The 26,861-nt window shown below is 49.5% G+C and overlaps 1 protein-coding gene and 1 long non-coding RNA gene across 51 annotated transcripts in view; one reads left to right on the top strand and one right to left on the bottom strand.

Annotated features, from left to right (window-relative positions):
• NFIX (nuclear factor I X) overlaps positions 1–26,861 on the top strand; it is a 5,476,577-nt gene that overhangs the window by 1,478,438 nt on the left and 3,971,278 nt on the right. For 49 of the 50 annotated variants that reach the window (XM_078684524.1, XM_078684487.1, XM_078684527.1 and 46 more), the window contains one exon: positions 15,366–15,464. The exons of the other annotated variant lie outside the window; for it this stretch is intronic. The gene's annotated coding sequence lies outside the window, so the exon portion shown is untranslated. The remainder of the gene's footprint in view (positions 1–15,365; positions 15,465–26,861) is intronic. 50 annotated transcript variants of the gene reach the window in all.
• On the bottom strand, positions 948–25,948 carry LOC144826400 (uncharacterized). Its single transcript, XR_013609816.1, has 2 exons — positions 25,875–25,948; positions 948–2,097 (listed from the first exon to the last, which is right to left on the bottom strand). It is a non-coding gene; the product is annotated as an uncharacterized LOC144826400 (long non-coding RNA).

Genomic DNA, 26,861 nt, shown 5'->3' with positions numbered 1-26,861 from the left:
AGGTGCTGTGTAGCGTACACCTGCTTGCCTCTGGGAGTTACCAGAGTGTGATTGTTGCAGTAGGTGGTGTTTCCCAGAGCTGCCTGTCCCGTTTCTTTAGGAAGTTCCTTGAGGCCATGATGCAGAGAATGCATCATTACATTCGGTTCCCTGACACACTTGCGGAACTTGGGAAGATCAAAACAGATTTCTATCAACTGGCACACTTCCCTCACGTGATAGGCTGCATAGATGGCACCCACATTCCACTATGCCCACCTGCAGCAACAGAACACATTTACAGTAACCGGAAATCAACGCACTCAATCAATGTGCAGGTGATATGCAACGCTGGCAACATCATAACAGACATTGTGGCCAAATTCCCTGGGAGTACCCACGACTCGTACATCTTCCAGAATAGTGGGATATACACACGCCTTGTTGCCGGTGAATTTGGTGATGGATACCTGCTAGGTAAATAACTGTGACATACCCTGATAAGGAATGCAGATGGATCAATCATGAGTATGTATCTAATGTCATTCTCTTTTACACCTAGGTGAAAGTGCATATGCTCTGCGGTCCTTTGTTCTCACCCCTTACATGAATCCAACTACCAGGAGTGAGAGGCGTTACAATGTGGCACACAGAGCAACACGTAGCGTCGTAGAACGCACATTTGGACTACTAAAAAGCAGGTTCCGCTGCCTCCATTAGAGTGGAGGTGTACGGCAGTACACTCCAATCATCTGCTGCAAAATAATAGCAACCTGTGCCATGCTGCACAATCTTGCCACCAACGAAGGCATGAGGTGGAGATCACACATCATGAGGACATTGATGATGGAACAGAATAGGCAGGGCCCTATGCAGCAGGAGCAGTGGCAGCAACAGATGGTAGACTGAGAAGGGCAGAAATCACACACAGATATATCTAAGTAAGTAAGGAGACACAGACATGTGTAGCATTTGAAGCATGTAGTTTAATAGTCACTACAGCACTTCACTGATACCACACCATGGCACTACAATGTCAGTATTCCGCACTGGGTGGCCACAGTTGACCTCACCGTGACCTGTCCTGTGGGTTAAGGGCATTGTCAATGTTTGCGCCCACGCACTACAGTGCAGGATGTACGGGGCTGTGTGTCAACATGCGCAGTGGTGCCTGGGTCAGCAGGTTGGCGCTTGCTGCTCCTACGAATGTCTGAAACAGGAGTGCTAGAGCCACTCCTGCTGGTGGATTCTTCTGTGTCCCCGACACCTGTGTCTCCAGCAGCGGCTACCTGGTGTGTCAGCAACACGTCCATGGCAGAGGTGACTCTCCCCATCCCCCTCGACAAATCGGTGCAGCAGTGCACAATGTCATCCTGCATAGCGACAGAGTGCCGGCATAGCAGGAAGGTTGCAGTGGCAAGCCGGTTCATGGCTTTTGTTTGTTGCCGCAGGCATTGACGGTCCCTTCACCTCTCGGAGTGGTCACTCTCTAGTTTTTCACAGAGGGCACTCATGCACTGTGTCATTTCCCTCATGCCTTCTGCCATGGAGTGCATGCTTTCAGACATGGAGTTGGACATCCTGCTATTTAATATGCGCACCTGTCTATGCACCGCTAAAATGCCCTTTGCCTGCAGGCGCTGGACCAGGCGCTGGACCTTCACCATGGTGGCCTCAAGACCACAGAAGACCCCCTCTCCTTCCTGGCCTTCGCCTCTCTCTCGTACCCTACGGCCTCGGACACCAGCACGCACAGCTCCAGATGAACTCTGTTGCCCAGCGTTGTCAGCCAGAGGTGGATGACTTTGTGTGAGAGCCTCCACATCTTCCTCATCTGATGTTTCGAGGATCCTGAGAGGGGGCACATCATGCCTCCTTGGCTTTCCCAGCACAGATGACTCTGATGTTGGTGTTGGGGAAAGTGCAGGTGCCTCCATATTTTGTGACCCAGACAGCAGAGGTGACAGTGGCTGTGGTGTGGTGGGTTGCTCCGGTGTAGTGGCTGCCTGCGCTGTGGATGTTGTTTCAGGTACAGTGCTTGGTCCTGATCTGTTGGGTGTATTCTCCCTCATCTCCATTGCTGGTGCCCTCTCCTCCCTTTCCTGCGCTGTGACTCTCCTGTGGGCAGATAAGGACAATGGGTCAGTGGTGTTGTTCACCTGTGTGACATTATTAAATCACATTCCTAACACACAATTGCTTAGTCCTCAACTGCTTATGGATGTAGTGTGTGGCATGCCATGCAAGATTCTATGTTGACTGCATTGATGTATGTTCCTATGACTACGTCTCCCATGATGCATTGGTGGTACGTACTAAAACCAGTAGTGGAGTGTTGTTGTATTACTTTATTCGATATAAATATCATAAAAGCATGCACAGAATATTTGGAATAGAAAATCCAGCATTTCATACAACAATTAGCATAAAATCCAAAATGTTATACAACAGTTGACAGGATGATTTCATGCACAATTAACAGAATATAATCACTAAAAGTCCTTTAAAATGAATTTTTACACTATATACAATAAAAACAATTTCAATTACAGTCAGCGTATAGCAGAATTTGGGACCTTGGGACACTAGCTCTTGTTGAGTTTTACCGACTTTAAACGTGTTAGCCAGGCATTGCCCAAGTATTTTGCTACCGCACAAATCATACTAAGAGAGGAAGTGTCAGATTTGAACAAACGTAGTGCAGTCAGTAGAGCCAAGATTTTTACAAGTTGGTTTCAGCCATTTACTCCTTGCAGCCCTATAAGCAGGGCATGCAAAGAAGAAATGGGGAAGCGTTTCTAATGGGGCTTGGCAACCCAGGAAACTCATAGAGGGCAGGCTATAAGTCTGCCAACCCGCTACCAGGTCGTTAAGTGGAAGCGTTCCTAACCTGAACTTCATGTACAGCAATCTATCGTGGGGAGATTGTATAAAGTGTCAAGATAGTGCTCGAATTTAGCAACTGGCTTGTGCTCTAAAAACTGTTCAGTTAGGGTCCCCCGGTTGGGATTACGTGCCTCCACCCCTTTCACCCACTCCCAGTATGCCTTCTTAATAGATTGCTTGGCCGGCGCGATCTGGGTTGCCCAAGCTTCTTCGAACCCAATTTCTTTAACCAACTGCTTCAGTTTACAGATCCACTTAATCTTGTTCCCTGTGTCTAGAGTGATAATCTCGTTCAAGGCAGCCGCATAGTTTGCCAGTTCTGGGGTCCTTCTCAGGCGCACCCAGAAAAATAACGGGCGCAATCTAGCAGTGTTGGTAAACGACTGCCGTCCCAGGTTATTGCGGAGCGGAGTCAAGGGGGTAGAGAGCGGCAGGGATAACAAACCCCTAAAAAACTTGTTCTCAGATCTTTCGAGCTCGCAGACATCTTTGAATCCCCATAGCTCCGACCCGTAAAGAGCCGTGGGGAGTGCCTTGCCTTCATAGACCACGAGACCCGGGCCTATTGGTCTACTAACTGAGAGATGTTGTTCTCTTAGAATGGCTCCCGCTACTCTTCTATGCTTAAGGAGCATTTTGGCTAAATGAGTGTTCCATTTCAATTGATTATTCAGCCTAATCCCCAGATAATCAAAGGACTCCACAACTTCCAAGGGAGTACCATTCAGACCCTCCAGGATTTCGTGATTTCGCGGTTTGCCGCGAAATCGGCACTTTTGTAAAAATGCAGCGATTTTTACAAAAGTGGCCGCGAAATCGGCACTTTTGTAGAAATCGCGCTGCATTTTTACAAAAATATTTACAACAAGGGGTGGTGATGGACAGAGTCTCTGAATTAAGCAGAATACTCTCACCCAGTCAAGAGATCAGGGCTAGATCCAACACCGTTTTTTTTTTTGTAAAATTTTTATTTTCATTTTCAAAATAACAGTACACACATGGAGTTCACCAGGGAGCAAATCAGTACCTCGCGAGAAGATCCTTCCGGGAGCAAAACAAAAGCAACAGAGCATCAAATTCGTAATAACAGAAGCAAAGTCAGTGCTCGGCATGTGCCCATGGCGGTAGTCTCTCAACAAGTGCAACACATAGCCGAGCCAACATGTCCATAGGCCGGCAGGGCCAAAGAACTAGGCCAGACATCCTCGCCATGCTCCTCGGTGAACTACATACCAATAAACAGAACTCCCCCCCCCGCCCACTCCCTCCCCCCACGGTGGCGACTCACTCAAACCAAACCTCTTCCAGACAACAAAATTAGACCTGAAATAAATGAAGTGACCTCAGGGACGCGGGACAGACCGCGGATGGTAAGCTCTTGGACAGAAAATTCACCAACGGACCCCACTGGAATTGGAAGTTCTTATAATTACCAAGGAAGACGTCCGCCATTCTTTCCAAACTCAGAAGTTTCCACAGGCGCGCGTGCCACAGCGAGATTGCCGGTGCCTCCTTCTGTTTCCAGGCAGCTGCCAGTGTAAGCTTGGCAGCACCCAGGCACAGCCACAAAATCTTCTTGTCCGCTTTGGTCTGGTGCTCTAGGCCGGGGTCTCGGAGACCCAGGAGGACAGAGGCCATTGAGTCCTCAATGGGATACTGCAGCAGTTCCTTAATGTGCAAGAGATCTCGTCCCAATATGGCCGAATCACCGGACAGTCCCACCAGATGTGGCGAAAGTCCCCCAGAAACCCGCAACCCCTCCAACATTTATCGGAGGCGGCCGGATAAAAGCGATGTAGCCTGGTCGGACATAAATACCATTGCATAAGAGTCTTAAGGTGGGCTTCCCTGAGGTGAAGCGAATAATTAAACTTCGAGATATCCCGCCATAACGCCGTCCACTCAGCATCCAAGACAGTCCTCCCCAGCATCTCTTCCCACTGGTCCATATACCTAGGTCTAGGCGAGACTGCCGACCTAAGCAAGAGCTGATATATGAAGGAGATAACCCCCTTCATCACCGATGTCCGTAGCAGGAAGGCCTCAAAAGTGGAGGGTGGCCGCGTGGCTGCCTCCAGTACCCCCGGCGACGTGGCCCAGTGGAGCAGTTGCGCATGACGGTATTGGTCATTCTGGGGAACCCCATAGTCCCTCACGCAGTTTGCAAAAGTGAGGGGGGCCTGACCATGGAACAGGTGAGTCAAAGCCCTACATCCCCCCTCCCTCCACACATCGAAGGCCCCCTCTCGCTGAGCCGGCGGAAATGCCGGGTTGAAGTGCAAGGGCGTGAAGGGTGAGGGGAACGTAGTCCAACGGTCGTCCCCAACCAGCGTATCCCACACCTTCAGGACAGTACCCGTAGGCGTACTTATGTACGCATTTAAGGGGCGGTCCCTCCTAGGCTTCCAAGCCAGGTCCCAAACCGACCTCCCCGCCACACTCCGGTCCATATGGAGCCAATGCTTCTCCGACGTCTGCTGTGACCATTCTACTAAAATTCGCAGTTGCGCCGCCTTGTAATAAAGCTGGAGGTCAGGAAGCCCCACCCCGCCCTCGGCTCTCGGCCTACGTAGTAACGCAAAGGACAAACGCGCTCGGCCCCCTTGCCACACAAATCGCAAGATCTGCGTTCTAAGGCGCCGAAAAAAGTCGCCGTCCAGAGGGATGGGGAGGGCCTGAAATAAGTACAAATATTTGGGAAGGAGGACCATCTTCACAGCATGGATTCTACCCAGCCACGATAGAAATTTAGGTTTCCATTTGTCCAAATTGGCTCTAGTCTTTGCCAGCAAAGAGGGGAAATTAGCCGCGAATAGCCCGCCCACAGTGGGGGTCAAGTGGACCCCCAAGTAGACAAGCGAGTCAGCAGCCCAGGCTAAGGGCGTCAAAGTGCGCAAACGTTCCGCATCCGCAGGTGATAGAGTGAGATTCAGGACATGCGACTTGCTGTAATTAACCTTGAAGCCTGCGACCACTTCATATTCCAGCAGGGTCTCCCTAACACAAGGCAACGAGCGTTCAGGATCAGCAATGGAAAGAAGTACGTCGTCCGCGAAGAGCGTGATCGTGTGCTGCTCTCCCGCGAACGGAATGCCCCGAATACCCTCATGTTCCCTAACCGCCACCACCAGGGGCTCAATGCTCAGCGCGAACAGGAGAGGGGAAAGGGGGCAACCCTGCCTAGTGCCTCTGGAATGCGGGAAGAATGCAGACAAGTGGCCATTGATTCCCACCCGAGATCTAGGACTGCAAAAATTGGCCCTCACCATGGTAATGAACTTTTCCGAAAAGCCAAAAGCCGTCATCGTATGAAACAGGAAGCGCCAGTCCACACGGTCGAATGCCTTCTCGGCATCCAACCCCACCAGGACCGCCGGAATGCGAAACCTGTCCGCCTTTTCAATGAGATGCACAACCCTGCGGGTATTGTCGTGAGTCTGGCGCCCCTTGATAAACCCGGACTGGTCAGGGTGTATGATCGCTGGTAACAGATCCTGCATTCTACGCGCCAAGATTGTCGAATATAACTTCGCATCCAAGTTAAGGAGCGCTATGGGGCGAAACGAGGCACACTGGGTGGGATCCTTCCCCGGCTTCGGCAGGACCGTTATAACCGCCTCGGCCAGGGAACCCTTCGAAGAGCCGGTCTCAGCCATGTCGTTAAAGAGGGTCACCAGGAAGTCGCAAAGGTCAGAGGCGAACGTCTTATAGAAGACGGCAGTGTATCCGTCCGGCCCAGGGGCCTTGTGCAGTTTCAGGTTCTTAATAGCCCCGAGTACCTCTTCCCTGGTAATTGGAGCCTCCAGGACCTCATTCCACTCTTTGGACACCTGGGGAAGGGGTAAGCGCTGCAGATACTGCTTCTGAGACTCCGCATCCAGCTCGTCTCCAGCATAAAGGTCTCCATAAAAACGGCCAAAAATGGCCGCCTTTTGCTCGTCCCGGTGATGCAGCTCACCCGCAGCGTCCCTAATCCCCCCGATATACTCACGCTCCCGCCTATCTCGCAGCTGCCTTGCCAAATGTCTGCCCACTTTGTTACCGCAAGAATAAGACTGCCTGCCTAACCGCAACAGCGTCAATTCGGCCCTGTTATTGTAGTGGGCCCTCAGTTTCCCACGAACTGCGGTCAAAGGCCGGAGGGTAACTCTAGAGGGGTTAAGCTTGTGAGCCTGCTCAAGGACCGCCAATTCAGCCTCCAGAGCGTCCCTATCCTTGCGCCGTGCTTTATTAAGATTTGCATTGAGGCCCAAGCAAGTGCCCCTGATGGAAGCCTTCAAAGCGTCCCAAGTGTTGGAGACCGATGTGTCCGACACTGGGTTCAGCTCGAGAAAGTCCTTGATGGCCTTACGCAGTGCCTTACTAGAGACATCGTCCCGCATTACCGATGCCGGGAAGTACCATTTCCTTTGCCCATCACCAGGTGAGGACCACCGGAGGCTAAGCACCAGGAGACTATGGTCAGATACCGAGAGTGGAAGAATGACGGAGTCAAGGACATCCCCCCTAAGCGCCTGGCTAATAAAAATGTGGTCCAGTCGGGAGTATGATTGATGGACATGCGAAAAAAAGGTGTAATCCCGGGAGGCAGGGTGGAAGAAGCGCCAACTGTCGACCAGGCCCAGATCCCCAACCACCTGCTGCGAGGAGGGGGAAAACACCCCTGTATGTACCCTACGGGTCCCAGAGCTATCCACATTCGCATCCCATACCAGGTTAAAGTCCCCTAAAAGGAACAAGTGCCCTTCCGCAAAGTCCCCCACACGCTGCAACAGTCCCTGCAAAAACTGATTCTGGCCAGCGTTAGGGATGTACACCACCACAAACGTACAAAGCCTCCCCTGGACAAGCCCCTTCACCATCAGCCAGCGTCCATCCTTATCACTACAGACATCGTGGCGCTGGAAGTGCAGCGTAGAACGAAACAGGAGAGCCACCCCTCTATGCTTCGTGGACGCCGAAGACATATAAATGATGGGAAACGCCTTATGACGAAGGCGCAGCTCGTCCTTACGCGCCAGGTGGGTCTCCTGGAGCCCCACAACATCCAACTGATGATCAGTTACATACTTCCACACCTTCTGCCTCTTCTGCGGCGAGTTCAGGCCTTTAACATTCCACGTCCCTATACTAATCGGCATGATGGTCCCACAACCCAACACTCTCTATAAACAGCATCGGGCCCCCCCACCCTACAGTCAACCATCTTCCGCTCAAGGGGAACAGTGACATGCGACCCCTAGATCTCTCCCGCGCCTCACCATCCCGACCCCCCGCCTCCCGTAGATCCCCCAGCGCCATAGTCCCCTCCCCACACGCCACTCCCACACCACTCCAGATCACCCGTACATGCCATGAATCACTCCAGTCGCCACCAACATTTCCCACCCCCTCCCCCCTCTCAAACCAACTGTCCCCTGAAGGAAAATGGAACAGTGAAAGTGTAAACAGAACAGAAACAGTGAAAAAAATACTCATCAGTCCCAGTGGTCCACAGTTCACGAAGCACCGACCACTCCGGGGACAAGGCAGGGAGACCAGCTCGGTTCCTCCCAAGGTCACGGTCTGGGGAGTCTTCTCCAAAAGTACTTCCATTCACCCAGACCGGGGGGGTCCATGCCCCCTCCAGCGCCGATCCGCAGTAGCAAGTCACCGTCACGCCGCTCCGGAGCTGGCCTGTGACGCCGGCACCGTCGCTGAAGCTACTGAAGCCACTGCACTCCCCCTCTCCTGCTGGCTGGCATCGCGGTCCGGGCGCCCCCGCGCCGGAGAGGACCCCACTCTATGCCATGAAGAGGTCCGACGTCGCCTCCGAGATGGGGATGCATTCGACCCCTGGGACGGGGCAACCTCATCCAAACCCAAGAGCTCCTTCGCTTCCTGCAGGGAGCGTATCTGCATCAGTCGATTCTGCCACCTGAAGATGATCCTGAAGGGGTGCCCCCAAGAATATGCGATGTTGCGTTCCCGCAGAAGGGAAGTCACCGGCCGAAAATCCCTCCTTTTTTGAAGCGTAGAAGCTGCTAGGTCCTGAAAAAGCTGAGGATGATGGTCCCGAAATTGCAGCGAATTTATGGCCCTAGCCTTCCGGAGGATGCGCTCCTTCAATTGAAAGTCATGAACACAGACAAGGATGTCTGGGGGCGGCCCCCCCCCTCTCCTGGGCAAACCAACGCGATGGACTCTATCCATCTGGATATCCTTCACATCGTCTTCATCCAAGATCTGCAGAAACAATTCCTTCACATAGCCTCGCAGGTCTCCCGACTCGCCATCCCATGGCACCGCTTTAATGCGAATGTTATTCCGCCGGGAGCGATTCTCAAGGTCTTCCGTGTGTGCCTGCAGGTCCATGTTTTGCTCCGTGAGGCGAATGACGTCTTGTTGGAGTAAGTGGACATCGTTGGCCGTGCTCAAATCATGGTCCTCAAGAGTCGCCACTCTTTCACCAATCCCATCAACATCTCTCCGTACGTCCCGGAGGTCAGAGGCCAGCTGCGCCCGCAGCTCGGAGATGTCCTCCTTGATGGAAGCAAAAAGTTCGGTCATAAAAGCCTTAGTGGCCGGGGCCTCGTCATCGGACATTCTTGGCGACCCACTGGCACCGGGGGATGCCGGCTGCTGTGATGATTTAGCTGCGCCGTCCTTCACCACGCGTCCCTTGCGGGCCTGGTTAGTCATAATGCCGGGCGCCCTGCAACAGGGCGAACGTTCCACCAGTCACCACCAGAACCAAGCAGTGCCCGGATCCGGGCCTGCAGGCGCAGTAGTTGGCCCCGGCGGGCAGCCCAACTCTGCGTCCACCACTCCGCCCCAGGCCAGAGGCTCCCAGCGAATCTCCGGCGCCCAGACACCAGGAGGTAGGGGTGCGCAAAAACCCAGGGAGCAAGGGGTCCCCAGTCAGCCACGACAAGCCCCGGAGAGGCGATGCGCGGAGGCAATCCAGACAACAGAAATCCAGGAGCGAGCGCTACGCCCTCAAACAGTCGGTCGAGCCAGGCAAAAGGGCGGCGTCACGCTCCTTATTCAGATCACCACCGGACCTCCAGGCACGCACCCCCAACAGCACCTCTAGTTCGCACCAGCTCACAGCGTAGGACCGGAGCCCCTCCGGAAATCCGGGCACAGGCAATGGGCAGCAGCAGTCCCCTCGGCCCACACACCATCCAGTCTGGCACCAGACGCAGCCTTTAGGGCCCCTCAGCAGCGTAGGAGGCCGCGCCCGCCTCGATCGCCCTCGCCCTGCTTGGATCGCCGGTCCACTGCTAGCACCCCCTCCGGGCCGACGCTCGTCTCCACGCGCCGAGTCCAACAGCTCTTGTCCGGTTGAATGCGGCCTCTGGGAAGCGCCCGGGGCCTCCACCACCCCTCCGGGTCGGTGCTCCGGGGCCTCCGCACTCCTCTCAGGCAGGTCCCTCCGCCACGTGGCTACACCCCCACAGCACTAGCGGCGCCGCGCCAGTCCACAGAAGGGGCCCGGGGCATGCACCACCACAGCAGCAGTCGCTAGGTCGCCGCTGCAACAGGGGCCGGCAGCGCCCCCAACACGTCTCTCGTCGGGCCCCGTCAACAGGCCGGGCTCCCTCCGCACCTCTCCTGTCCAGAGCGGGGGGTCACTCACCAGGACTAGGCTTCCCGGGGGCCTCGCGGAGCCCGGTCCTCGCCGCACCACAGGTGCTCCTCCGAACCCCGATTGGGCACAGTGGCGCCGCCCCTCACCGAGGGCTCCGGGACCCCTCCGCTTTCCGGGCCGCTACTCGCCGGTACCCCCAGGGCTCACCGGAGATCGTGGCTGCCCCTCACCGCCTCCGGCAACAGCCCGCAGCCCCGGCGGCTGCCGCAAGATGACTCAGGCGGGGCGGGGCGCAGAAAGAGTCTCCTCCGTCGCGATGGGCCCCGCGACACGCCGGGCCGGCCTCTGCTAATTCAGACCGGGGATCCACAGGCCGCAGAGCTCCGCCGGTCCTGCAGCCACTCCGGGCGCCCCCTCTCCTCGCCGACGGCACCGTGCTCCTCCGCAGTGTCCTGGCGACCTCCGCCACCGATTAGAGGCCGAGCTGGACGCCAGGTGCCGCGCTATCAGCAGCTTTGCTGGATCGGCGCCGGAGAGGTAGGAAAAAGCGTCCTACTCCGACGCCATCTTGGCCACGCCCCCCAACACCGTTTTTTAGCTCATTGCACCATCCCAGTTTCAGAACCCGGCTGTATGCAAATTAGTCTGTCCCTGGCCCAGTGCATCATGGGAACAGGGCAGACCAGACTACAAAAGCCAATTCTTACACTGGGAAGGAAACAAGCTTCCGGGGACCGGTTTCTGGCATTTCAGCCGTCTTCGGCCCGGCTTGCTTGAATCCTGATGGTGCAATGAGCAAGGGCCTCATGTCTGAGTATACCCTGCCACACCTATAGTGGCCAAAAACGATTCAGAAAAAGGGGGTGGTGATGAACAGAGTGTCTGAATTAAGCAGACCACTCTTACCCAGTCCAAAGATCAGGGCTTGATCCATCACCGTTATTTAGCTCACTGCCCCATCCCAGCTCAGAACCTGGCTATATGCAAATTAGTCTGTCCCTGGCCCAGTGCATCATGGGAACAGGGCAGACCAAACTACCAAGCCAATTCTTCACCAGAAAGGAGACAAGCTACCGGGGACCGGTTTCTGGCATTTCAGCCTCGTCGGCCCGGCTTGCTTGAATCCTGATGGAGCAGTGAGCAAGGGACTCATGTCTGAGTATACCCTGCCACACCTATAGTGGCCAAAAACGATTCAGAAAAAGGGGGTGGTGATGAACAGAGTGTCTGAATTAAGCAGACCACTCTTACCCAGTCCAAAGATCAGGGCTTGATCCATCACATCCAGAGACTCTGTCCATCACCACCCCTTGTTGTAAATATTTTTGTCCACCCTAAGCGTGGAAGGGTATACTCAGATGTGAGTCCCTTGCTCATTGCACCATCAGGATTCAAGCAAGCCGGGCCGAAGACGGCTGAAATGCCAGAAACCGGTCCCCGGAAGCTTGTTTCCTTCCCAGTGTAAGAATTGGCTTTTGTAGTCTGGTCTGCCCTGTTCCCATGATGCACTGGGCCAGGGACAGACTAATTTGCATACAGCCAGGTTCTGAAACTGGGATGGTGCAATGAGCTAAAAAACGGTGTTGGATCTAGCCCTGATCTCTTGACTGGGTGAGAGTATTCTGCTTAATTCAGAGACTCTGTCCATCACCACCCCTTGTTGTAAATATTTTTGTCCACCCTAAGCATGGAAGGGTATACTCAGATGTGAGTCCCTTGCTCATTGCACCATCAGGATTCAAGCAAGCCGGGCCGAAGACGGCTGAAATGCCAGAAACCGGTCCCCGGAAGCTTGTTTCCTTCCCAGTGTAAGAATTGGCTTTTGTAGTCTGGTCTGCCCTGTTCCCATGATGCACTGGGCCAGGGACAGACTAATTTGCATACAGCCAGGTTCTGAAACTGGGATGGTGCAATGAGCTAAAAAACGGTGTTGGATCTAGCCCTGATCTCTTGACTGGGTGAGAGTATTCTGCTTAATTCAGAGACTCTGTCCCTCACCACCCCTTGTTGTAAATATTTTTGTCCACCCTAAGCGTGGAAGGGTATACTCAGACATGAGTCCCTTGCTCATTGCACCATCAGGATTCAGGCAAGCCGGGCCGAAGACGGCTGTAATGCCAGAAACCGGTCCCCGGAAGCTTGTTTCCTTCCCAGTGTAAGAATTGACTTTTGTAGTTTGGTTTGCCCTGTTCCCATCATGCACTGGGACAGGGACAGACTAATTTGCATACAGCCGGGTTCTGAAACTGGGATGGTGCAATGAGCTAAAAAACGGTGTTGGATCTAGCCCTGATCTTTTGACTGGGTGAGAGTATTCTGCTTAATTCAGAGACTCTGTCCATCACCACCCCTTGTTGTAAATATTTTTGTCCACCCTAAGCGTGGAAGGGTATACTCAGACATGAGTCCCTTGCTCATTGCACCATCAGGATTCAGGCAAGCCGGGCCGAAGACGGCTGTAATGCCAGAAACCGGTCCCCGGAAGCTTGTTTCCTTCCCAGTGTAAGAATTGGCTTTTGTAGTCTGGTCTGCCCTGTTCCCATGATGCACTGGGCCAGGGACAGACTAATTTGCATACAGCCAGGTTCTGAAACTGGGATGGTGCAATGAGCTAAAAAACGGTGTTGGATCTAGCCCTGATCTCTTGACTGGGTGAGAGTATTCTGCTTAATTCAGAGACTCTGTCCCTCACCACCCCTTGTTGTAAATATTTTTGTCCACCCTAAGCGTGGAAGGGTATACTCAGACATGAGTCCCTTGCTCATTGCACCATCAGGATTCAGGCAAGCCGGGCCGAAGACGGCTGTAATGCCAGAAACCGGTCCCCGGAAGCTTGTTTCCTTCCCAGTGTAAGAATTGGCTTTTGTAGTTTGGTTTGCCCTGTTCCCATCATGCACTGGGACAGGAACAGACTAATTTGCATACAGCCGGGTTCTGAAACTGGGATGGTGCAATGAGCTAAAAAACGGTGTTGGATCTAGCCCTGATCTTTTGACTGGGTGAGAGTATTCTGCTTAATTCAGAGACTCTGTCCCTCACCACCCCTTGTTGTAAATATTTTTGTCCACCCTAAGCGTGGAAGGGTATACTCAGACATGAGTCCCTTGCTCATTGCACCATCAGGATTCAGGCAAGCCGGGCCGAAGACGGCTGTAATGCCAGAAACCGGTCCCCGGAAGCTTGTTTCCTTCCCAGTGTAAGAATTGGCTTTTGTAGTTTGGTTTGCCCTGTTCCCATCATGCACTGGGACAGGAACAGACTAATTTGCATACAGCCGGGTTCTGAAACTGGGATGGTGCAATGAGCTAAAAAACGGTGTTGGATCTAGCCCTGATCTTTTGACTGGGTGAGAGTATTCTGCTTAATTCAGAGACTCTGTCCATCACCACCCCTTGTTGTAAATATTGTTGTCCACCCTAAGCGTGGAAGGGTATACTCAGATGTGAGTCCCTTGCTCATTGCACCATCAGGATTCAAGCAAGCCGGGCCGAAGACGGCTGAAATGCCAGAAACCGGTCCCCGGAAGCTTGTTTCCTTCCCAGTGTAAGAATTGGCTTTTGTAGTTTGGTTTGCCCTGTTCCCATCATGCACTGGGACAGGAACAGACTAATTTGCATACAGCCGGGTTCTGAAACTGGGATGGTGCAATGAGCTAAAAAACGGTGTTGGATCTAGCCCTGATCTTTTGACTGGGTGAGAGTATTCTGCTTAATTCAGAGACTCTGTCCATCACCACCCCTTGTTGTAAATATTTTTGTCCACCCTAAGCGTGGAAGGGTATACTCAGACATGAGTCCCTTGCTCATTGCACCATCAGGATTCAGGCAAGCCGGGCCGAAGACGGCTGTAATGCCAGAAACCGGTCCCCGGAAGCTTGTTTCCTTCCCAGTGTAAGAATTGGCTTTTGTAGTCTGGTCTGCCCTGTTCCCATGATGCACTGGGCCAGGGACAGACTAATTGGCATACAGCCAGGTTCTGAAACTGGGATGGTGCAATGAGCTAAAAAACGGTGTTGGATCTAGCCCTGATCTCTTGACTGGGTGAGAGTATTCTGCTTAATTCAGAGACTCTGTCCCTCACCACCCCTTGTTGTAAATATTTTTGTCCACCCTAAGCGTGGAAGGGTATACTCAGACATGAGTCCCTTGCTCATTGCACCATCAGGATTCAGGCAAGCCGGGCCGAAGACGGCTGTAATGCCAGAAACCGGTCCCCGGAAGCTTGTTTCCTTCCCAGTGTAAGAATTGGCTTTTGTAGTTTGGTTTGCCCTGTTCCCATCATGCACTGGGACAGGAACAGACTAATTTGCATACAGCCGGGTTCTGAAACTGGGATGGTGCAATGAGCTAAAAAACGGTGTTGGATCTAGCCCTGATCTTTTGACTGGGTGAGAGTATTCTGCTTAATTCAGAGACTCTGTCCCTCACCACCCCTTGTTGTAAATATTTTTGTCCACCCTAAGCGTGGAAGGGTATACTCAGACATGAGTCCCTTGCTCATTGCACCATCAGGATTCAGGCAAGCCGGGCCGAAGACGGCTGTAATGCCAGAAACCGGTCCCCGGAAGCTTGTTTCCTTCCCAGTGTAAGAATTGGCTTTTGTAGTTTGGTTTGCCCTGTTCCCATCATGCACTGGGACAGGAACAGACTAATTTGCATACAGCCGGGTTCTGAAACTGGGATGGTGCAATGAGCTAAAAAACGGTGTTGGATCTAGCCCTGATCTTTTGACTGGGTGAGAGTATTCTGATTAATTCAGAGACTCTGTCCCTCACCACCCGTTGTTGTAAGCATTTTTACAAAAGCCGCTATATCCTGGGGGTCTGCTGAATGCATTCTGAGCTTCTTGTACATTGTCCAGTCTTGTTACCTTGTCCTTCGAAGCATTGTCATCTCTCACTGAGGCGTCTCTTTCAATGCATTATTAGGTGACCGACAAAAGATACCTTCGCTGCCCGGCAGCCATGACTGTCATGCATCTACGAAAGTTTCTACGAACTAAAATGGACATTCCCAGTAGTTTTCAGGTAATCTTCGGACTTGTTTCACAGTCTTGTGGATACTGACTTTACATATGCTGCTCTCGAGATTTACTCGCTTCCATCCACTGAATGACTCCTTTCAGGTGGGATGTGTTAACATTGAGAATTAAAGATGTTCATGTTAAACTATGTCGCATTTCTTAAATTGGGAACTTTTCTGATGGGTAAAAGGTGAAATGCAGAAAACTGATAACCGCTCATACTTTCGGTGTTAAAATACAATTTGCTTGGTGTGTTTTTTCCTGGCAGTAAGTACAAGCGTTGTCTGTTCTTTAATTAAATACTCATTTAAAACAGCAAAATGTTGAATGCTTTTCACCTGCTTCGGACGGTCAAGACTCAGGTTATTAATCACGCACAAGGGCTGTTTGATGGGACTAGTGTTTATTCTAGTTCCTTGGTATTTATTAATAAAATGCATACGGCTGATTGAAATGTATTAATTCTGCTTGGGATCCTGTTACAATTGTACCTCCGCCCTTGCATTTCAGTTTTATTTTTATCCTTCAAGAGATTAGAGCACTATTGTCCTGTTTTGCTACATTATCTTTCTTTGCAAGGTGACTGGAGGGGCCCGATCGACACAGTTTGGGACATTTACAGCCCTGCCACAAGATGTGGCAGCAAGCGTAATTAAGGGTCTATCTTCAGTTGCAGAAAGGGGGTTAATATTGTGTATTGGAATATTTGGATGAACAATGATTTTACTAATATCTGAGTAAGTTATTTTAATTAGGGTGATCATATTAAAAAATAAACTGAAGGCTAAAATAGAGCGAGGACTGCATTTTTGCATTGTCCGAGGAGAACAGAATGTTTTCATCGACATTGCTCACCAACATAGAAAACCCAGACCATGGTGTCCCAAGGGGAATTTAATGCAAAGGTGGCAAACCCAGCAACACCAGTGGCGGCTGCTCCACACACCCCCCTCTCCGGTGGCACCTTCGGGTGTGTCTCCGACTGCCAAGCCCTGCTGTGCAACTTCGATAAAAGCTGGTGCTGCTGCTCGCTCGCAGCTGCAGAACTGGCGCCCAGAGTCCTTCACAGTACACCGTCACCCACCCTTTTATTTATTTTAATTTATTTTAAAAGTTTTATATCACGCTAGCTTGACCCGTAGGTATCAGAGCGCTTTAATTACACTACTTCACTTACAGCAGGATCACAGAACTGAAGTGTTCTGTTAGGACATGCGGTAGTTCTGCATTGCAACTGAGGCACACATGTCCAAAACTACAAACTTGAAAAAGAAAACATTTCCACATATGTTTCGTTCTTCTGCGCTCAGAGAATGTGTAACCTCCTGATAAAGCACTTCTTTATAAAAAAAATGCGCATCTAATGGCTCCAACATTAAAATAGATGCCTTATTTTCTTAAAAGCGTAACACATGAAATAAGAATACCGTGCTCTGCAGCCCTGAGGTTCAGCCGGCAGTTGTACAAAATCGGATGAATTTAATTCTCCTTATTTAATGCGACCCAATATAATTGCATCCTAGACGTTAGCAATTACAGGCCGGACTTTTCGGCAGGAGGTGCATTGAGAGATATGTTAACTGTACTGTTAAGGGCTTATCATTATTTACCCTTTTGGCATTCTGCTAATCTCCGATCTATGCCCTGCTTGACAGCTACTCACTCTCCACGCTATTGAGCCCTTTGTTGTAGGAAAAATGGCCAAATAAAATGCCGCAAAATTGCCGCTAAATTTCCATATTTGTGCCGCTAAATTTCAATTTTTGTGCCGCTAAATTTGCTAATCCATGCCGCTATATCTTGGGGGTTAATATTATTGTTAAAACGTTTGGAGGGGGAAAATGTCATCAATTTGGTTTTCTCTGTATTGATCATTAGGCCCCGTAGCTGGCAAAAGAGGCTAAATCTATCCAGCAATTTGTGTAGGCCTGTGAGTGTTTTTGAGACCAATAACGTATCGTCTGCGAATGGGAGGGTGGGCGTTTTCTCCCCAGCCAAGTTTGGGGCATCTGTTGGAACCTCTCTCAGATGGTCCACCACCCCATTAACAAAGAGAGAAAACAGTGTTGGAGCTAAAACGCAACCCTGGCGTACCCCCCTATTCACTGCCACCCTTCCCGTTAACTGACCCTGATTACCCCATCTAATTCTGGCGTAATTCCCCTCATGGAGGCGCTTTGTACAATCAAGAATCATGGGGTGAATCCCTAAATCATGCAAGACTTGCCATAGCTTGGCCCGGGGGACCAGATCAAATGCGGTCTTGAGATCTATAAAGGCCAAGTATAGGCTGCCCTTCCCAATCGCTACTACTTTCCGGTGTAGAGTGCAGAATCTTGATCAATCGTCCCTACTTTCTTTCTGAACCCCGCCTGAAAATGCGAAATGGCGTTGGCTTCGTCCTTCCACGACCTTATTCTTGTTAGGAGGACCCTGCCAACCACTTTTTGTATCACGTCAATTAGACTAATCGGCCTGTAGTTGGCAGGATCCTCCCTATTGCCCTTTTTGTAAATCGTGACCACCTCTGCCCCTTTCCAAGAGTCCGGGACAGGGTGGCCTCTGGCTATCAGGTTCATTATGAGTAGAATGAAGTCTGCCCACACTTTACCTTCATGCAAAAGTAGATCACCAGGAAGGCCATCAGGACCCGCCACCTTTCCTGCCGCTAGTCCGGATATGGCAGATGAGACTTCATTGATCACGAACGGCTCATCTAAAATAGCCCCCTCAATCAGATAATCTGAACTATGATCCTCGGCAGTTAATGGGATAGATCCGCTAAGCCCTGCAATAGTCGTTTCAGCATCACAATGCAGGGCAAGGAAATGGGCATGCCATTCATGTTCCGCGATATGGTTAGTGATTGAATCAAAACCCTTTCGCTTGCCTTTATTAAGGATTTCCCAGAATAATACAGAATCTTTCAATAGGGAGGCGGCTTTGAGTTCCTGCCAGTGATCTTCTTCCCAATTACGTTTAGCAAGCTCAACTGCCCTGGCATATTCCCTTCTTGCTAGTCTGACCAGAAGAGGATTATTCCCTTTTAGGGCCAGGGAAAGTCTACGCCTCTTTTCCCTGCAAACATCTGAGTACCACAGGTTTGAAGGCCTAGGTATCTGTTTATTAGTGGTACTCTGGTTGCTAGGGTATGGGATGGCGAAAAACTCCCCCAGCCCATCGATCGTCCTCTGGTAGAATTCAGGCAATGGAGAGGGCACTGTGTTCTCTGTAGCGGCGTTAATCACCTCAAGCTCCAATGTTTTTTGCTCAACGAGCTCTCTAATATTAATCAATTTGATCTCTTGGTAAGCGAGCTTATGCCATTTGAGGCGACGGTTACGATGGGATGGAACTACCTCTTTTGTCAGAGTCCTTGCCAAATTTAAAGACTTGGAAGACGTCCAGTTATTTCTTAGTTGTATACAGAGGGGATTATGGTCACTATCCAGGGTTGATTTTACCTCCATATCCAATAGGTCTCCCCAAAGTCGGATGTCTAAGAAGATGTAATCAATCCGCGATGGGCAACTAGGTCTATTGTAAGTGTTAGCCCCTTTGATATCGGAGCGTGCTCGTCCGTTGGCCGCTCTTAAATTGAACTCCAGAGAAATGGCATTCAGTTGTATAGCTCGTTTTGACCACTTTTTAATTGGGGGGAGGCTAAGCAATGGGATGGCAAATTTGCTGTCCTGCTCCCCAGTACCCAGCACATCCGCCTCGCTAAGCGGTTCAAATGTGCAGTTGAAATCGCCAGCCACTATAATGGCTGAGTTAGGGGGTAAGGTGGACAATTCAGATTCCAGAGATGTCAAAATAGCCGAATGGACGTTCCCCGGTGACCCTATAGCATACACATTGAATATCTCCAAGTTGAAACTATTTGGCGGACCTTTCACCGTCAAGTGTAAGATGTCGTTAGATGAGGTGGTATGCACGGTGATAAGCCAATTTAAGGTGATGCTGAGCCAGATATGGAGGCCCCCGGAGGGGCGACCCCTCCCCGTGGATATTGCTGGGATATAGTATGTTGCAAACCCAGATTTGTGAAGAGGGGCCAAACTCCACGTCTCTTGGAACAAGCAGATACCTTGTTCCTCAATAAATTTATTCCATTCTGGAAGAAGCATTTTTTTTTTCAGCCCTGCATTGTTCCATGAAAGCAAACGGATCGTCCTTGAATTGCTTTCATGTCCACTATGTGTCTCAATCAATCCCCTCCCCGCAAAACTACCCAACTCTAGGCCGCTAAAACGTACAGACTCTTCCTCCCAAAACCCAGCATCGGCTTCCTGGCTGGGATCCATAATCAGGGGCTCGTCTAGTCAATCAACTGAGCCTAGGCCAGACTCCGTCCCCTCCCCTCCTAATGACCATTGGGGAGTGCAGCGGAACTGGATTGTAGAATGCCCTGGGGGGAGAGTGCGAAACTCCAGTTCCACCAAATTTTTGGCAATGATGGCACTAAATAACTGTATCTCAATACAGTCCGTCTTAGAACTTCCCATGCTAACCCTCCTTACTCTTGCCAGGTTCTCTCTAATCACCGACCTACAGCCCCTGACATGTCTCGTCCAGTGAATCACTTTGTTTTTGAGGGAATCGCTACTCTCATAGTTGTTATTACTTGTTAACCTAGGAACCTTGGTCAAATTGATTAAAAAGCTTTTAACTGTTTGACTGCTACTTGGTGCACTCACCCACTTGGTCTCTGTTTGATTGATGCGCCCCGGTCCACCGCATCCACTCGGGCTGATTGTTGTGGAGGGCGCCCCGAACACTTTGACGAAATACTCACTTCCTGATTGTCGGCTAGCCGCCATCTTGGTCCGCGGTCTAGCTGTCAGGACTTCCCTCGCCTTTCCAGGTATTTAATCCGGCTCGAGTTAGGGGTCAGGTTTGTTACAAGCGAGGTGTGCCCGCATATCGGCGCTATGTTTTAAATTGATTAAAACGCTTTTCACTGTTTGACTGCTACTTGGTGCACTCACCCACTTGCTCTCTGTTTGATTGACACGCATCGGTCCACCGCAGCCACTCGGGTTGATTGTTGTGGAGGGCGCCCCGAACACTTAGGGGAAATACTCACTTCCTGATTATCGGCTAGCCGCCATCTTGGTTGGTGGTCTAGCTCTCAGGAGACGGTTCGTTGAAGTATTTAGGAGGGCCATTATACGGGAGCGCAGCGGGCGCGCCGGCGGCGCCCCAAAGGCGCGCCAAAGGCAAGCCCGTCTGCACCTGTCCGCGCCGGCACGGGCCTAGGGACTAGGCAGTATGGTAAAAACCTCAGCTACTCCTCTACGGAGCTTTGCTCATTACAACACTCCAGCCTCCCTAGTCTGGATTTAGCTACACGAACCTGTTTAGTGGCTAATAACATCTGCCTCCCCCTGGCTGGCCATGCCTCCCCTGATACAACTGTCTCTCGTCCTTCCCCCATTAGGAAAATCCCGATGCCCAAGGACTTCATTCTCCGCTGTATGTACTTGAATACACGGTCCATGGTAAAACATCAACTGGACATTCTTCTACTCCTTAATACAGATAGACCTGACATTTTACTCATTACCGAAATTTGGCTCCCTGCCGGACGTCCTTGCAGCCCTCCCGTCTGACTATTACATACTATCAGTGAACAGGCCTTCGAGGAAGCTAGGGGGTGGTGTCGCAGCCATCATCCATAAGCACCATAAGTTCACGACTCTATCTCCTCTGGTTTTGCCAGACACAGAAAATCTTGTAATCAAAATTGACACAGACAATGGAACCATGGTGCTGGCACTTATTTATCGCCCCCCTAATGTAATGTAGCAGGGTTTCTGTTCTCCCACAGAACTGTGCACAGAGGATTGGAACCTCAGCGAATTAGGGTAACCCAAAACTCACCTTAGTACCCAACAAACCCCTTACCGAGCTAGCTACAGTGTCTCATTGGTCATAACCAACTCCCAATGTTTAGACAAACCAGAACATGAACTCACCAACCTCAGGTTACGTGGAACACATGAGCACTCTTTCGTTATACAATCATTACAAACCAGAACATGGAGTAAAGAAGAACACGTGAGCATTTGAAATGTTTATTTACTAATGCCGTCTTCTCAGGCGCAGTATCTTAGATAATACAAGTATACATATTATCAACAACAAAGCTACAAGCATAGTTACTAGTCCATAGAAAGCGAACGGTGACAGCATGTTACCATGCTGTAAATTAATAAGGGTTAACAACACTTATTTCTCACCCTCCCTAACTCGCATATTATATTAATAGCTAAGAAGGTCTCTTTGGGTTGAATTAGGGCGGGCCCATACCTCAGTGTCCTAGAATGAAGGGATCACATCAGCATACACCAGCTCTCTCTGCATGCGAACAGCATCAAGTGTGTTTTTGTGCCTCAAGCAAAGCAATATAAAAACCCGCCTCAAGCCCAAAGTTGGCAGAAGCTGCACTTATGTTATGTCTATGAAGGCGCGAAGATCAGACCTCATAACAATTCTGTATCGTGTTGTTCCTGAAACTTCAGCACTCTCTGTACAGACATAGTTTATTAAGCAAAGCTGATATCAGAGTAATAACATATTATTCTCATGTAAACCACCACGAACAACTAGGTTGAAAGCTAAATCAACAATTAAGTGTCGTGTGCAGAAGCAGCAAAAGGAAAAATGGCGTTTAAACATTTAATGAGCCTATGCTAACTTAACACATTATAAAGATATACAGTAGCTATATGACACCCCCCCATGATCCGAGGATGGATAAGATAAGATAAGATAAGGGCAACTTCATGAAAGCAGAGTTCAAGAACTGTGAGCCATGAATGTACTGTAAAAAAAATTTATATTTTGCTCAAGTCAATAGGACTGGGAAATTGATCAATGTACGAAAAATCGCAAAATATGCAAGCTGAAAGTCAAATATCCGGAAAGAAATTATGGAAAAGTTCTTAGGACAAGACCGTATAAGCAAAATATGCAGCAACAGCCTCCAGCATGAAATCACCGTCTTCATCAGAAAACAGTTCAGCCATCCAATTCAAAAGTGGAAAAGAACATACGTGTTCCCCAAGTATCGGAGCCTCTATTACCATCAGAGGACAACTCGGTGGATTCTCCAGAAAGCTCAGTTCCAAGAAATCCTGCGCTGCCGTGAATATATCCCAGGGACCCATTAGTCCATGCACCGCTGCTATGGCCATAACCCTTTCGTCAGAACAAACCAACTCGTGAGCAGTGATAGGACTCATCAGCTGCTTAAAATCGACGCCAGGAGAAACCGGTTCGCAGAGACACAAATCAATGGCCCAATCAAAATCACAGCTCAGGGAGTGAAACACAGGTTGGACACAGGTGAAGTAGGAAAATCGAAACGATAATCCATATGCCGTGCTTAAAATCGCAAGCGGCAGTGTGCCAAAATATTCAAGCATTCGGTCGCGAAACAGCGGCAGCAGAGGCTGGGCCGCTTCTTCCACACGTGGGGCATCCATATTTAAGGAAGCAGAGAACAACTAGGACGCCTGCCGCTAGTGCCAGTAAAACCGGGAATCCACCAAACAGACTCGAGAAAATGGAATGAAAGAAACTAGGGATTACTCCAAATATTTTTTCAAATGAAGTCACAAGGCCGCTGCTAACTGCTTTAAAAAAATGCACTAGCCCAGATGTCGAGGACGCGTTAAAGATAGAATGTATCATTTCGCCAAAATGCAACGGTAAATCAGTATTTAAAAGGGCCTGAACCTCGGTCCGTGTGTTAGCTATGTGAAGCACGAAAGTTTCCCGAGCCGAACTCAAGGCCACTTCTTTCTGGGACAATAGAGCCCTCAGTCTAGTCATGCCGTTGAACTCTGCCTTCAAGGTTGGTATGCGTGGCCAAATGGAAACCTCCCTATTTTCATGTGTGGGTGGGTACAGGACATTTCTGCAGCAAACTACACGTTCACTTACTGTTACCACATAAGCTACACCTTTAATTAACCCGCAACAATCTTCATTATTCAAAAGTAAATAACTTCCGTTCCCCAACAAGGTAAAAGTCGGGGTAATTGCTGGTACAGGAGTGCCTTTTAAAACACAGGCCAAGTTTGGTCGGTCCTGGTTGCAAGAACCGTGTAATTGTATGTGTCTACACATTAACGAATGATCTGGAGTTTCTGTACATTCCTCCCCATTTAGATAAACTTCTTGGCCGTCCCTCAAAGATCTATAAGTGAAAGGAAGGGACCATACTTCATGGAGAAAACCACTACCCAAAGGCTCATAGCGACCTATGGCAACATATTTCATACAGTTAGTAAATTTATACAAAGCAAAAAGGTAACGTTAACAGACCGTGGATAAGCCACGTTGCAGCTGAGGCTTCTGCCACAGAAAAAGGCAAGGATTCCAATTTCTCAATATGTAACATAGAAAAAGAAGCATCACGCATAGAAAGCAAGCGTTGTTTGTCAGTCAAATTAAAGGGTGCAAAAAGAGAGGACACATTCATGTATCCCCATGGCACCTTGCCAGATTTAAGTGTTTGCAGGGTCCATGCAAACTGCATGATAGAACGTAATTGATTCTGACCATGGTACAACACAGATACCTCATCATGCACAATATCCACTACAGAAGACACAATGTTATCTAAAGTGTAAATGCGTGAAGAAAGCATGTTAATACTATTGTCCACCACTGCAAGGACTTTCTCTAGATTTGCCTGATCTATAGCCCTAAGTCGTGTTGCAGCCTCAATCTGCGATGTTTTCCAAATTTCATTGTACACAGCATATATCCATCTTTTCGACCTACCACTAGCCGGGCCTTTTATGAAATCATTTAAATCTACATCATCATTTAGTTTTGCAAGATGTAATTTAACTGCAGACAATTTAGAATGTTTCAGCCAGGTTTGACATAATTTACCCACAGAGTAAGTTGTGACAGAATGCTCATTTTCAAAACGTGAATCTGGTTTAAGCTGAGCAAAGCCGTCAGACAAACCCAGAAAACGGCGCTGGCAAGAATCAGCACTCCTGTGCCACACCAGCCAACTGGAGATGTTAAAGGAAGAATTCAGCAACAGGGTCTGTAATTCTCTAATCGAAAATTGAGTATGATTACTCCAGCCTGAATATTCCTCTAACTCAGGGATAGAAGGAAAATTTAGTTTTTTAGCAGTAGCCAATCCAAAGCATGTCGTTTGTGAAATAGTAGAATTCAAAAACAAAATCTGATTAGGGAGGAGACATGCACGGTGCAAAGCCTCAGCGCCTTGTACCTGCCAGTCCTTAGAACCCCAAACTGATTTTAGGTCAATTATTTCCTTCCAGACTTCATAACCGCCAATAGCCAGCTGATCTAGAAAGGACTTCGAATACAATAGTTTGGTATCGGTAAGTCTAACCTTGGACATAGGCTTCTGCGTCATTCTAAAATAAAAGGACTCTGGATTAGACTGATTGAAGTCAGTAAAATATGTGTACTTTTTCAAAAAAGTACTTGAACTGCCTTGTATAGGAGCCGGACAATGCTCCCATTGTGTATAATTCACAGTATTCCTTCTGGATGTCGTTTTATGTAAGAAGTGATTGCCAAAATGTTGAAAGCAAAATAAATCACCATAATTAGCAGATTCTAAATATAAATCTTCAGCATCAAAGGCAGCATAATATTTCAAATCAGAAAATAAAGACTCTACGGCCTGAACATCCCAATCATCAGAACGTATGTTTTGTTTCACCACATCCCCCATATTAACTCTAAGCACGTTAGGGACATTAACAACTTCCGTAGGGCCATGAATTTGAAATCGAACGGCATCCCACACGATCCCATCAAGGACAGGCCAAGCAGTGATGTTAACAAATGTTAAGTCTCTTTTCAGTCTGTGTGCAGAATGTGATGAGGAAAGGGGAGCCAAAGTTCCATTGAGATGGCGAATGCATGTTCTTTCCTCGACATAGTGTCCATTTACCAACCGGAAAAAATAAAACACAAAACCAATTGAAATAAAAAGATATATCGAAAAAAGCACCAGCCAGATATATGTCCAAGGGGGAATCAAAAAATGTATTTTGAATAAGGTAGCATAAACTGCAAAACGAGAGGGTTTCTTCGAGGCAAGGGAAACAGAATCAAATGAAAATCTGGATTCCGTGGCTAAACGTGCTTGCAGGTCAGGCATGGACAAATCAGTGGGATATGCATAGTCTATTTCATTTTGATCCGCACCTGGCAAAGTACTCAATAAAGGACTGGAAATTGCAGGTAATTCAATGGCCACTTCTGAATCATGATTAAAAGCAGTGGGCACAACCGAATGTCTCACAATGGAAGGACAGGAAACTGCTGGTGTCATACTAAGAAGAATCGGCCACTCTGTGTATCTTGACATTGTCAATTGAAATAAACCTGTTTTCCTTACGACCAGGAAGCGGTGGTAAAATGACTGTTCTCGTGCCCTTCACTCCAAGGACTGGAACCGGAGCTCGATAGGACGGACCAAATTCTTTCTTGTTATCGATCTTCTCTCGAACCAGTTCTCCAACTTGTGGTAGCCAGCCGACTACCGGGATCTGCAACGCAACATCCGACGTGGAGAGCAAATGTTCCTTTGCAAGACCGTCTCTGGTCTTTTGTAGATTCTGTAAAACATTGCAATGTTCATCTGCGTCAAAGGAAGTGGCGCGAACCACACAGTCTAGACCGTCAAGGTCAGGGACGTACATCTTGATACCAAAGAGCATTTCGTATGGGGTCCGCCCACCCAGAGACCTTCTAGGGAGATTATTAAGAGCACGCTGCACGCCATAGAGGTGGGCTAGCCAGTTTCTGCCAGTGCCTATAACTCGAGCTTTCAAAGATTGCTTTAAATCACGGTTCATTCGCTCCACTACACTGTTACCCTCAGGTCTGTAGGGAGACGAAAACTTGACTTGGACCCCCATCGAATGCATGGCATCCTTATACGCCTTAGAGGCGAAAGCCGGACCCTGATCCGAATGGAAGGTACCACAGGCAAAAATCCCTACAAAGATGCGCAAATCTCTAATGACAGTCCGTGAATCAGCGCTGCGATGGGGCCAGACCCACACAAAGCGTGTGCATGAATCAACTGCAACTAAGATGTACTTATACGCAGTATCAGAGGAAAAAGGACCGCAGTGATCTAAATAAACACAACCCAGTGGCTTATTAGAAATGTACAACTGAGTCTGTGGCGGACGCGCAGCAGTCGAAGGTTTAATCTGCTGACATATGTCACAAAGAAGGACATAATCACGCGTCTGTTTGTACAGTCCCCGCCACCAGAAACGTTGTTGTAATTGAGTTACAGTGGCCGAGACGCCCGCATGCGCAGACGCCACACCTTCATGAGCGGCTGTAATCAAGTCAGCTCTGCGATCCGAGT

Source organism: Lissotriton helveticus, chromosome 1_1 (genome assembly GCF_964261635.1).
Source record: "Lissotriton helveticus chromosome 1_1, aLisHel1.1, whole genome shotgun sequence".
Lineage (NCBI taxonomy): Eukaryota > Metazoa > Chordata > Amphibia > Caudata > Salamandridae > Lissotriton > Lissotriton helveticus.
Note: the sequence above shows the minus strand (reverse complement) of the source record. Positions and strands in the feature narration are given on the sequence as shown.